Genomic DNA, 14838 nt, shown 5'->3' with positions numbered 1-14838 from the left:
TGGAGTATATGAAAGGGAAATTTTTTTGCCTAAGTTGAAATATATATATATATATATATATATATATATATATATATATATACGGAAACTTTCAGAAATGATTACCTTTTAATCCATTATGTATTTATATTTTGTAGTTTTGAGTGTATTTGAATACACCGTTCAACTGTAATTTTTTATTTATTTTTTCGCGTTTATTGAGTATAATATTTAGTTGTACTTATATTCAACCTTATTTGATGTTGCAAGGTTGAACGTATTTGAATGTACTAGTCTTAATGTACGTGCGTTGCGTGTGTATCTCATATCAATGAATATAAATTTTATAAAAATTACATAGATATTATTGACAAACGTCTGAATTATTAAATAAAAATTATAAAAAATCCAAATTCCTGAAAAACAATGATGAATGTTAATCACGTTTATCTAATTCAATAGAAGAAGATCTCAACTCTACAAATACCTTAGAATTTGAACTTTCATTGATTTAGGTTCTCACGCCATTCTTTCTACGTAAATTCGGTCATTATCATGACAAAGAGATTCCATATGCTAATAAACGTTGTTACTTCCTTTAGCTCAATATTGATGGGTAATACCAGCGGCCATATATCGACACTACGAGAAACTACAAAATTCAATGACAACACTTTTGAAAGATATCTTATTAATATTTTACATTAAAAAATAGCTTAAAATAGCTAACATTTTAACATTACCAACCTTAAATATTTAAATTTTTAGGAATCTGAAAATAGCCGTGAGCTTCTGAGTATGATTTCTATAAAATTTGCTTTAAGTTTTCGCCCCTGGTATCTTGAAGTGGAACACTTCTAATATCACCTGAATTATTATTATTATGGGTGAAATAATAATTCCTAATAAGTAATCTTAGTGGAATTACATTCTCAAAAAATTAGGAGTTCCTATATAGTTCAAATAAGAAAAAAAAATTAATAGTCAAACTTCAATTAATTTCAACAACACAAATATTAGAAAATATTAATAAAATGATAATTTTGTATAATGTAAAATTTGTTTTAAATGATAAAAAAAGTCAATCAATTTTACTTTGAAATTTCGGGCTTTTATGATATTCTAGATTGATTGAAGAAGACAAAACTAATAGAAAAGTGGAACATTATTTTCCTTTATATTTAGTAGTTTTTACTTTTAGTCTCACATTATTTATCACACAATTAAAATAAATTAATTTAATTTGTTGCAAATATTAAATGAAGTAAAATTGTTCTTAAAAAATTACTCACTGATATTAGAAAATTATTTTGTTCACCATAAATACAATTTGATTACCATTAGGATTTCACAATTTAATTTGTTGCAAATATTAAATGAAGTAGAATTGTTCTTAAAAAATTACTCACTGATATTAAACAATTATTTTGTTCACCATAAATACAATTTGATTACCATTAGGTTTTCACTTTCCAAAGGCCATGTACAAATCAAACGAACTCTATAAATTTTGAATTACTGTTCCAAATAATTGACTTTTTAAGCATTTATTTAAGGTAATAGTTTAATTGATTTTGAAGTCCTAAATTTTAGGTACCTAGTATAAATAAAGAAAGATTTAATAACGAAATTTCAACGAATTTATAGATCCTAAATTAGAAAATAATTAAATGACTATTTTATCTAGTATGAACTCTATTTTTAAATGGTAAAAAAGCGAACGACATTTTACTAAGGGGCTTTGTACTTTTAATATAGTATATAGATTTACACTAAAAAATGATGAAATGAAGAATACAGTCAAATTCGGTCAAATCTCCGGCGAAAATACAAAATATACTGTATTTAGAAAAAAAAGAATACAAACATACCCGGTAGGATCTCCGACAAAATATAAAAAAACACTGTATTTACACTAAAAATGAAGAATACATTCAAATACTTTTAAAAGTACAATGTATTTACACTAAAAATAAAGAATACAGTCAAATCCTGTCAAATCTCCAATGAGAATACAAAATACACTATATTTAAAAAATAGAAAATACAATAAAATACCGAGGATCTCCGGCGAAAATACAAACTAAACTTTAGATCTCTCACGAAATACAAAATAACATGTATTTATACAATAATTTTCTAGCGTGAAAGGCAATGGAGGAGAAAGAGGCGGCTCTTTTTTTCGGCGTAAAAAGAAGTGGTGGAAAAATGAGTTTTCAGCCAGACGAATACACTCAGATGTGAGATACAAATAAGGAGAAGAATCCATGAATTCTGGTATCTCCGTCAGATCTAAATCTAGTGACGCCTCCGATCTTCCTCCTCCATCGTTTTCGCCGCCGGTAATGGATTAATAGCAACTTCGTAATTTCATATTTGAATCTGATGGCCGGTGATGACGATGTTCAAGGGTGATTTGCAGTGAAGAGGGTAGTGATTTGGTGAAGGTAGCTGTTTGGTTGGGCTCCGATAGAGCTCCGCCGGAGAAGATGACCGCCGGCCTTGCCGAGGGCAAAGAGAGAGGGAAAAAGGAAAGTGAGTTGAGGGAGAACAGATAGAGGAGGTTGAGGGAAAATATTGATATAGTGGAATAACTGTATTTGGTATATCTATAATGGATAAATTGAAAATTCATTGTAGCTATAAAAATTAATTTAATTAAAAGATAATAATTGTAAGGCCCCGTAAAATTTTACCTAAAACCCGGGGTTTCGTGGTGCCAAGATAGATTTATGTGTTGATGGTGCCGCGCTACGGACTTTTTGGGTTGAACAGTGCGTTGGAGAGTTGAAGAAATTTTTTGGCAGTACGTGGCTTTCTTGGGTCCATTTTGCGATCGCAGAACTGATATGCGAACCGCAGATCTGCAGCAGAATGAAGCAGAAACTTGGGCTAATTTTAGGACCATTATGCGGCCGCATAGTCATTTCGCGGGCCGCACAATCCATCACAGATTCAACTTAAAAATTTCGGAGGGGAGTTCTGCGGCACATTATGCGACCGCAAAATTGGTCTGCGGACCGCAGACCTGTCGTGGAGTGAAGCAGAAATGCCTAGTTCTGGAGGGCCATTATGTGGTCCATTTTGCGGACCGCAAAACCGTTATGTGGTCGCATATGCGACCGCAGATCTGCATTGGGGCTTCATTTTTCTAATTTTTTTTAACCAGACCCTATTTCGATATATAGTCGTTGAAGACCATTGTAAGGTAAAAATCTTATATTTTGAGAGTGGGGGAAATGCTCTAGAGTAAGAAGGGGTTCCTAACTAATTGTTCATTCTTGCTCGAGGCTTGAAGAATTCACAAGAAAACTCACTAGGTCTTCATCCTAGGGGTAAGATTTTACACCCTAACCCTCAATTTCGAAATTTGACTAAAAATAGGTAATAAGGCAAGCAAATTCTTGGGTATGAGAGCCTATCTATGCATGCATGTACAATCATGAGTGGAAAGGTAGTTGAGCCCGAATGGATAAACCTTGGGTTGTGGGGTGAGGGAAATCCACCATAGGAGAAGCTAGAAAATATAATGCCACCTAGTGTTTGATAAAATGCTCAAATGAGCTGGAACCATGAAATCCTTCCAAATTTATGTTCAATTTTGATATATTTCTAAATAGATCGAAGTGGCTAAGATTTGAACATTATAGTAATTTAAGGAAGCTCAAGGCGAGGTATGTTGGTTAAACTCCTCTTTTAGAATCGAACCCCATGATGTCCTTGTAAGTCCCGAGTCGTTCATTATAAATTGGTTTATTCCGAATAAGCCTTGTGTCAAAAGATATATGTTCAATATGTATTCCAAATGTTCTTGTTATGTTATGTTATTATTTGAAAATGTGTTCGAAGTACGGGTTGCATATCTAAATGTTATTATTTTAAGTCGTGATTCAAATGAAAGCTATGATGCCAAATTGTGTAAGAAATCCTAATGTGCTTAACATTCTTATTTGCTCACATGTGGACTTAAAGTCTTGAATAGAAATATTTGTTGTTGACGATCCTTTGATGATGTTTGAAAGTGAAAATGTAAGCATGAAATATGAAATACGGCCAACGTGCCAAGAATGATATTATATTTTGGGGCCATTAGTGCCAATGGAACAAAGAGGCGTGTAAAGGATTATGGAGTGAGTGGTAAATTCCTCTAAATAATAAATATTTTGGGAGTATCATTTAGTTACCTAGGAAGGGTAGGTCTAAATAACCTAACCCCGAAACTACACGTGTCGGTGTAGGAGTGATTGAGGGGTAAACCCCCTTGTTAATGTGATGAGGTTGTTTCCCTTTGTATGGGATGAGATTGATGTGTTGAGATGTTTCCCCTTAAATGGGATGAGATTATTGCTAGCGAGATGTGATGTGATGTCGATCCACACGGCACTGTGGTGAGACGGCTTAGACGATCGGGCTGATATCGAACGCCATGCCGCGCACATAGTGGTATTGTGAGTGGATGTCTCGGGGTGAAACGGCTTAGCCGGTCCGGCTGAGATCGGACCCCGTGCTAAAAACACGATGGTGCATCGATGCTAAAGATCTCCCAACTTAAAAATATTGAAACTTACTTGAAATTTTCCTCTCCCCTAATATGACACCTTATAACTATTTGAGTCTCTTATTGATTTCATGTTTTCTTCTCCGTTTACTGTTACTCGTTCTATTGAGAGGGTGTTTAGTTTTACATATTAGTACTATTCCATATGTACTAACGTCCCTTATGTGTGTGTGTAGGGGGGGCGCTTCATCTTTAATGGATGCAGGTGGTTCTATAGCAGGTGGTGTTGATCCGTGATAGCAGCACACCCTCTCCTTGGCTGACTTGGTGAGCCCCACTTCATTTCGGGGCCCTTTATCTCTTGTCCCTAGTACATAGTATTTTAGGGTATAATCGGGGCCTTGTTGCCGGCACTGTCATAACACTCTTTTGTTTCTGTTAGAGGCTCCACAGACATAGTGTGGGTTGTATTTAGTTTTGGGAAAGTTAAACTGAAAGCGTTGTAAATGTATCATATGTACCACTTCGACTACGAATGTCTAGTGCACTATTTTGAAGACTTGTTAATGACGTAACTAATGGAAATAAACTGGTGTTATTCATATGATCTCTCACTGTCTAATTAATGAAATGTATCTTCTCTTTATTCATGGGTGAATTGGGTAGACGACATTATGTAGGCTTGCTCGACCAAGGTATCTCGGTTTGGCGCCGATCGCGCTCCCCGAGGTCGGGGCGTGACAAGCTTGGTATCAGAGCCTAAGGTTTTAAAGTGTCCTAGAATGTCTCGGAGCCGTGTCTAGTAGAGTCCTTCTTATGGGTGTGTTGTCGACCACATCTATAATTAGGAGGCTACTTGGGTATTTAGGAATAATACCCTTCTTTGATGTTCTAGATCGTGCGATAAAGCTGATTGTAAGATTGTTCCTCCTCTATCTCGTGCATTGCTATAACTTTCAGTACATGGCGCCTAGGAAGAAAGCAAGAACTGACCAAGGAGCTAATGCCACCCCAGGAGTGGCAGTTTATTCTTTACTTGATGATGCGGGTGAGCACCCGAGGGGTGAGAATATTCCCGCGACTACTACACTGCCTGATTTTACTATACCGAATTAGACTGCACTAGTTCCTCCACTTACTGAGGGTGCAACTATTCCACCCCCGATTGATATTCCAGTTCCACCTCCAACCCCAACATCCAGTCCCGGTGAGTCTGATGGGGATCTTAGGGGAGCCATACAGATGTTGGCTCAGATAGTGGCTTCCCAGGCCCAGAGATCAAATGTTGCACCTACCTCTTCCAGTCAGCCAGGGAATTCTGCTAGTTCCAGGGTGAACATGTTTCTTCAGTTGGATCCTCCAGTGTTCATAGGTACTGAGCCCGAGGAGGACCCCCGGGACTTTATTGATGAGATGCACAAGACCCTCCGAGTTATGCGTGCTACTGAGACGGAGGGAGTGGAGTTAGCCTCCTACCGCCTGAAAAGGGTGGCCTATTCTTGGTTTGAGATGTGGGAGGATTCCCGGGAGGAGGGGAGCCCTCCGGCGAGGTGGAGTGATTTTGCCGACGCCTTCATCGACCGTTTCTTGTTTGCCGAGACTAAGGCAACCCGTGCCGCCGAGTTTGAGAGTCTGAAACAAGGTATCATGAGTGTGTGGGAGTATCGTATGAGGTCCGGGTGCCTGTCTAAGTATGCCATCTACATGTTGCCCACTATAGAGGCTAGAGTGCGCCGGTTTGTGCAAGGCCTTAACCCCTTGGTTATTAATGACGCCGCTACAACTGCTTTGAATTCTGATATGAACTATGGTAAGATGGTGGCATTTTCTCAAGCCATAGAAACCCGCAAACTGAAGAATAGAATGGAGTGAGAGGGTAGCAACAGGGCCCGACCAGCGGGCAACTTTAGTGGCACTTCTGGTGGCGGTGGCAGGTCAACATTTTGGGGAGGGTCATCAGGGCCATCTCAGTCCTTTGCTCAGTCTTCGATTAGTGCACAACCATCGGGCCCAGTCAGCAGTAGTGGAATCATTTTAGGCCTAGCCGGGGCAACAGTGGATCCTACCAGCAGGGTCGGCCTGGTGGGAGATTTCAGCAGCAATTGAGGCCCCCATGCCCTAGGTGTGGGAAGATGCACTTTGGGGCTTGCTTCATGGACCAGCCCATATGCTACGGGTGCGGTATCATGGGCCACATTCAGAGGGATTGTCGTTCGTTCCACCAGAACATGGGCAGGGGTGCAGCACAACCAGCAAGTTCTGCATCCACTACATCCGTAGCACCTCCTCCAGCTTGAGGAACTCCAGCACCCACTGGGCGAGGTGCAGCTAGGGAAGGTACATAGAGTTCGGGAGGACCCAACCGTTTTTATGCTATGAAGGGTCACCAGAGTTCAGAGTCTTCTCCAGATGTTGTCACAGGTATATTGACTGTCCAATCTCATAATGTGGATGCACTTATTAACCCCGAATCCACTTCGTCTTATGTTAGTCCCTATGTTGCTATGAAATTTGGGATATAATCGGAATAGCTTCATGAGCCGTTCTCTGTATCTACTCCGGTTGGTGAGTCTATGAAATATTATTAGAGAAAAAGCTAATTGTTATATAATAGCGTTGTATGAAATTTGAATTCTAGAGTCATTGTGTGCAAACTTATAAAATCTTATTTAGTTAGATTTAGTTATCCAACTAATTTTATGTTACACCCCATGTTTTCGTACATAAAATTACGTCGCAGGTCGATTGATGTACTCTAAGAAATTTGATCATCTTTGAAAGTACATAAAGTAAGTTAACCATAATAACTTGGAGGTCACAAATACTTAAGATCATGGATACCAAGTACCATGAGGGTTGGAAGGCTTAGAAGCTATACGAATTGAAGAAAATAAGTTTCGTCAAAAGTCGACAAGTTGGGAATATTATAACATGTACTTTTGGGGTGAGACTAGGGTGATACACGATAAGGAGGTTATACTATGAGTTATTTTAGTCGTATCATAGCCGTGTGTTATGTTTTAAAGTCAAGCGAGTTGTGGAACAAAAGTTTGCAATGGTCATCACAAGTTACATTCATAAATATGCTGAAACTTAGGTCAAATATTTCTGAGCTTTTCTCCCAATGTACTTAGAATGGGGTGATCCACCTACCAAATTGAATATATACGAGTCTATTTTCTAATGCATTAAACCGTTTATTTTTACGACATTGGAGTAGAGAGATATTCGCATTTTTGCCAGACCGCGCAAGCAGCTCCTTTGGGACCCACAAAGTCGGTGTAAAACTCCAGCTTGTATTTAAGTCAATTCTAAGTCGTTTTAACTCATTTTTCTCAACAAAAACAGTTTTATATATATATATATATATATATATATATATATATATTAATTTCAGTATTTTCACCACCTTCGTGCTATAATCGGTGGGCAGGCCCCTATTGGGCAGTATTACAATATTTTCACCACCATCGAGCTATAATCGGTGGGAAGGCCCCTATTAGGCAATCTCTTATTAGATGGTAGGATATATCCGAAGCCTACTGTGGCCGAGCGCCTATAAGCGAGCCCAGAATGGCTGAGATAAAAAGCCTAGTATGGCCGAGCGCCTATGAGCGAGCCTATTACGGCAAAACAGTTATACGTACCGAGCCTTATAGGGCCGGACAACTATTTTACTTACTATATGGAGAGAGTTGAGTCAATATTAGCAGGTACATATTTTCAGATCATCTTTGACTCCTAGTTACTTTTAGTTGTTATATTATCAGTTCAGTTTCAGCTTTCAGTTATTCTGTTGCCCTACATACTCGGTACATTATTTCGTATTGACGTCCTTTTTATTGGGGATGCTTCATTTCATGCCTGCAGGTCTTGATAGACAGCTGGCTAGACCTTCATGGTAGACAGAGTCAAACATCAGCTTGGTTGATAAGCTCCACTTCCTCGGAGTTACCTGGCCTAGACCTTGGAGTCCATTTTATATATACAGGTTTGATGGGTAGGTCGAGGCCCTGTCCCGACCATGATACAGTTCAGCTATCTCTAGAGGCTTGTAAATGAGTCTTGTATATTTTGTATATCAGTAGATGTTCATAGCGGCCTCGTCAGCCTGCAAAGTTTTATACGATATTTTCAAATGATTCAAAATATGCCCTCATCGACCTAAGTTGAGGGTTACCCCTCCAGAGTTTACAATTATGTAATGGTACGCTCGAGACGAGTATGGAACCAGGTGCCGGCCATGCCTCCCTAGGTTTAGGGCATGACAAACATGGTATCAGAGATGTTCTATCCTAGGGAGTCTACAAGCCGTGTCTTGTAGAGCCTTATTTATAGATGTGTTGTGCACCACCTTATATAAACAGGAAGCTACAAGGCATTTAGGAGTCTGTTACCCTTCTTTCAAATCAAAATTGTGCTATAGAGCGGGTCATATGAGTTTGAGCCAGGAATTATGTTTGATAATGATACAGAGATGCTTGCAATTGGAAAAATTACAGCTAGCCAGAGGGCTAATATAGCAGAAGGTAAGGGCATAAGTAGAGAGAGAATTCTTGACAACGTGGCCCAGATTGAGGCCCTATCAGATCATGCATACTAGATGTGCAAATTTTCTTCTTAAGACCCTAAGATGGGAATATCTAACACACCTAACGAATAGCAGGCCATGGGAGTATCAGAAGGTAAACGTATAAGTTTCAATAGGTAGCAGAAGCAAGGTGAAAGAGGGTACGAGGTACTAGTTAGTGAAGATTATCAGTATATACAATTCGGGCAGAGAAATATATGCATTCTAAGTTACCTTCAACAGTAATAGAGGTATGTATAATTATCCATACCCATCTCAGTTATGCCCTATAGGAGCTAACATATATAGTTTAAGAGAAGGATGGGATATCAGGATCCAGTTGGGGTTAGAGTAACCAAAAATGGTAGATGGATTGTTAGCGTTAGTTGATATTTCCAAAGGATATTGCAAACGTGGTAATAGTCCTTCTTATGAGACACCCATATGGTGCACACTAGAATTGTACAGTTAGATATGAATACTAGAATATTTAGAAAATTCAAAAGATAGGCACTGAATACTAGAATATTTAGAACATTTACCTTAGTATGAATCCCGTCCCTAGTAAAGAGAGAATGTTAGGCAACCCAAAGAGCCAGTGGATGGAGCAAGGGGAGCTAAATGCGAAAGAATATTTTGCTGAAGTTTTCAGAATAAGGTAATAGACAAAAATATTAGCAGGAGAATAAGAAAAGAGTAAATGAAGTATTATGAGTAAGATATGATAAATGGATGATAACAGTAAATCATAATATGCCAGGATGACAGAGTCTATAGTCAAGTAAAGGAAAAGATAAGAGGTAACATGCCTTGAGACTATAAAAGAGTATATGCCATAAAGTCATATCCTTATTTTGAGAAATGAGTTGGTGACTCCAACATGATTACTAGAAGGCTAAGTTAGACCCCCTGAGTAATAGAAATCAGTATGGGCTAGTAAATAAAAAAAAAATCAAACATGCGGGGACCGAAAGATTTGATAATAGTCGGCATCGTGAGAATTTCAGAGATCGCGTTTCAACAATGGTAGAATGCAACGGAAGAATAACCTTTAAAGGTCATTCAGGTAGACGTTTCCCTAAGGCACGCACTATGAGCAGATGATATTAGGCTATATAGATGATATTTACACCTTAATATTGCCATGCTTTATTGTTCTTTATAGGCGAATTGGTAACAAAATGCTCTAATTGGTATTCTTTTGCTTCGCAGGGAATAATCTAAGTGAGGAAGCACTATGGAGTATTTTAGAGTCAATAATGTTAAGAAAACGCCCAAATCAAGAAGTACCCGAGCATAAAGAAGCAAAAAAATGGACTGAGTGAAATCCACCGCGATCGCGGTGGAACCGCGACAGATCAATTATGCGAGGCAGAATGTTCAGCGTTCACCGCGGTCGTGCCGCGGTCCTGCCGCGACCGCGGTGAACTGTTCACTCGCCAGAAAGTTTGGGGACCAAAGTGTAATTCGGAGAAAACTTGTTCCAAACCCTTATAAACTTTAGAAGCTCGCCCAAGACATTTTTAAGCTTGTTTTTAGACTACTTTGGAGGCAAGAACAAGTGTGAGAAGAGCAACTAAACATTAGAGTTCTTCTATCTTCTCTTGATTATTGCAATTACCCATTATGAATAATTTAGTAGTTTTATCTTGTTTTGTTATGAGTAGCTAATTTCTTAGTCTAGGATTTTGATGGAACCTATTGAAGGATGAACTTCTTGCTATGTTAATATAGTTTGCCCAGTTTAATCTCTATTTGTTCAACTACGTTCTTGTTGTAGTTAATTGATAGGATCCTCAATTAGCTGTGCCTATTTAGTGTGCATAACTCGGGAGAGAGTGCAAATTTAGGTAATTATTGAACAACACCACTCCCAAAGTATATGAGGGATCAATAACCGAGGGTTTAAAGGCGGGATTAGGGATAACGAAGCCTTGGGTGCAATCTAAAGTGAGCTGTAATAAATAAAGCCAGCTAGCGTAACTCGGGAGAGTGCGTCTAATAAATTGTCGTGATTACTCTAGAGAGATTCGCGGTAATAAGAGTGCTCATGATTGATAGAGATGATTTGGCAAATCTATGTGAAACATAACCGGAAGGGATTCCATCAATAGGGAAAATCATAACCTTAGAACCTTCTCTTAATTGTTTACAATGTAATCATAGTTAATCTTGCTTACTTAATTGCAGTCTGTTATAGTTAGTAAAAATATTCTCAACTATTGTTCAAACGTTTGGGAAGTTGATTCCGTAGAATTTAGTAAGTCTAACAAGAGTAATTGATAGGTTAATTCCTTGTGGGTTCGACTCTGGGCTAAATACTCAGATTATATTTGCGACGTCCGCGTGTCCTTTTTATAAGGCATAGTTGGGTGTGATCAGCGGAGTTAAGTTTGGGGCTAAGTGTGCCAGTTACACTAGGTGTCACATTCATGCGTAAGAAATTCAGTTATCTTTGGTACATAAGGGTTACCGCAAGGCGAGTAAGATCTGTGAAGATGTGAAAAGAAGCCAAAGATGATTAGTTAACTATGGAATAGAAAAGGAAGAATGCGGTAAAAAGGCGAAAGGAATTGCATTTTTCAGATCCTACAAATATGTTACGACTCTAGAACATTATGCAAGCACAATATCGGGGAGAGGCAGTAAGGGTTCCCGGCCAGGATGTTATTGATAATAAGTGTGAATGGACACTTGATCGATTAGGAGCCAGTGCGAAAGGTAAGTTAAGACAAAAGACTAAACCCAAGAGAGGCTACGTAGAATATAAATATGAGTATGGACTGACGAGTATTTAGTAGTTGATTCAGGAAAAGCCTAGTTATGGCTAGACAAGAGGTCTCAGATAAATAAACAGATCATGCAAGATAAACGTAGTGAAACCCAGCACAGGAAATTCAATCTCACAGATATGACATTGTAATCCTTGAGAAATATTCAAATAGGAGTTAGGGTAGTTAAAGGTACCGTATAAGTATTACGGAAATAAAAGAGAGTGCCACTGGGGATATAGTCAAAATTTCGGTTCTGAAGTAACCCTACAAGCACAAGGGCACGGAGGTAAGTAACTAATGATAATTATAGGCTAGTAAGAACATCAAAAATTCCTTCGGGTGTACGATGTAATAAACTCGCAACATTACAAGAGTTAGAGGGTCTTTCCTAAGTGCTACAACGGAAGACTAGATGAGGAAATAAGGAAGAAGGCTTCAACCTAAGCATAGTGACCTAAAGAAGAAATGATCTTGTAACAACAGTCTCACTACAACATTGTATGCACTCCATAAGAAAGTGGCACCTATGGTGACTGATGAACGGGAAGTAAAATCAAAAGTAATATTCGAGATCATATGAGTTGCAAGAAATTCCAATATGTGTGAGCACGAAGATAAGCCAAGTATTCATGTAGCAAGTGGCAAAACGACCAGGAAAAGTAATTGATTATGTTTAAAGAAAGTTGAGAAGGCACAAAAGGAATTATTCACTCAATGACCCAGAGTTAGTTACATTATGATCGCACTTAAGATTTCAGAGTATTATCCATGCAGCATATGTGTTGACATTCATACAACTATATGAGACTCTGGTATAAGTTAAAAGAAAGAATTGAGTCCACGTCACAGACAAAGGCTTGAATTGTTAGAAGATTATATCATGGATGTTCCATAGCGTCCACGAAAGGCTAAAGTAATAACTAATACTCTAAGCCACAGATCGGAATGTAGCTTAAGCCTACTTAAAGGATGAGAGACAAGAGGAAACTAAAGAATTACGTCAGCTAAGTAAATCATGAGTCTGAATATTAGATCCAGATAATTATAGAAATCGTGATTCAGAACATTGTAGAATCACTCTTAAAATTAGAGGTACAAGAGAGATAGTACAACGGCCATATTCTATAACGGCTCTATGATAAAGCCAGTTAGAAGAGTACCAGCCTCATAAGAAGTTAGTATGAAGCTCCTGCCGGATTGTGTATGCACCAGAGGTGCAAGTATTATAGTATAGCTTCAAGGTGTGGATGTGAATTCCACCTATGTGGAAGGGAGGTTATGAAAGAGACCGAAGATACGATGCGAGATTTAAAAGTAAGTAAGGTAAGGAAAAATAAAGTACGAGATACTCAAGTGTAGAAGGTTATGAGTAGTCCAAACTTCACATAGAGGACTGGAAGCACCGTGATCCCGTATCCAGAAATGATAGTGGTGTCGTTAGTAGCATATCTTCCAGCCTATGGTTTTCATGTACCAACAGGTCTAGTTAAGAGAGTAAAGAAGAGTTAGAGACGATGTGATGCCTCGCTTGAGGTACTAGAATAACATAAAGAAATCTATGATGCTGGCAAGTTAAAGGAAGCTTGAGAGCAGTATAAATAGATATGTGTAGGTCGCAAGCTAAAGTACAGTAGAACAACAAGGATTTAGGTAGACATGAGTAAGGATAAGAAAAAGTGATTGAGAAGGTGGCGAGAATAGGTAAGTCATCAAGATTAAGCCCATCAAAACAAGAGAGCTAATGTTTCCAATAAGTTATAAAAAGCTGAGTATAGCCTGAATGGACTCAAAAGAATTCAAGACTAGGGGCATCTAGAAAAGATGGAATGTTGCTCTGATAGTAGAATGAGAGTGTAATTGTAATAAATGATAAGAGAATGACTTTTAGGCCTTTGATTCAGTAATGATTTAAAGAAAAGGGATTTCATGAATCGCACTGGATTAGAATACCCCCATAAGATGAATCACGTTGCACTGGATTAGAATTATTCACTAAATGACCCAGAGTTAGTTACATTATGAATGCATTTAAGGTTTCGGAGTATTATCCATTCAGCATATATGTTCACATTCATACAACTCTAGGAGACTTTGGTATAAGTTAAAAGAAAGAATTGAGTCCACGTCACAGAAAAAGGCTTGAATTGTTAGAAGATTATATCATGGATGTTCCATAGCGTCCATGAAAGGCTAAAGTAATAACGAATACTTTGAGCCGCAGATCGAAATATAGCTTAAGCCTACTTAAAGGATGAGAGAAGAGGAAACTAAAGAGTTACACATCAGCTAAGTAAATCAGGAGTCTGAATATTAAATTGAAATCGTGATTAAAAACATTGCAGAATCACTCTTAAAATCAGAGGTACAAGAGAGATAGTACAACGGCCATATTCTATAACGGCTCTATGATAAAGCCAGTTAGAAGAGTACCAGCCTCATAAGAAGTTTGTATGAAGCTCCCGCCGGATTGTGTATGCACCAGAGGTGCAAGTATTATAGTAGAGCTTCAAGGTGTGATATGAATTCCACCTATGTGGAAGGGAGGTTATGAAAGAGACCGAAGATACGATGCGAGACTTAAAGGTAAGTAAGGTAAAGACAAATAAAGTACAAGATACTTAAGTGCAAAAGGTTATGAGTAGTCCAAACTTCAGATCGTGGTTCCATATCCAGAAATGATAGTGGTGTCGTCAATAGCATATCTTCTAGCCTATGGTTTTCATGTACCGAGAGTTCTAGTTAAGAGAGTAAAGAAGAGTTAGAGATGGCGTGATGTCTCGCTTGAGGTTCTAGAATAACATAAAGAAATCTATGGTGCTAGTAAGTTAAGGGAAGCTCGAGAGTAGTATAAATAGATATGTGTAGGTCGCAAGCTAAAGTACGGTAGAACAACAAGGTTTTAGGTAGACATGAGTAAGGATGAGAAAAGGTGATTGAGAAGGTGACGAGAATAGGTAAGTCATCAGGATTAAGCCCATCAAAACAAGAGAGATGATGTTTTTCGTAAGTTATAAAAA

The sequence above is a fragment of the Nicotiana attenuata genome, chromosome 10 (assembly GCF_001879085.1).
Source record: "Nicotiana attenuata strain UT chromosome 10, NIATTr2, whole genome shotgun sequence".
Classification (NCBI taxonomy): Eukaryota; Viridiplantae; Streptophyta; class Magnoliopsida; order Solanales; family Solanaceae; genus Nicotiana; species Nicotiana attenuata.
Note: the sequence above shows the minus strand (reverse complement) of the source record.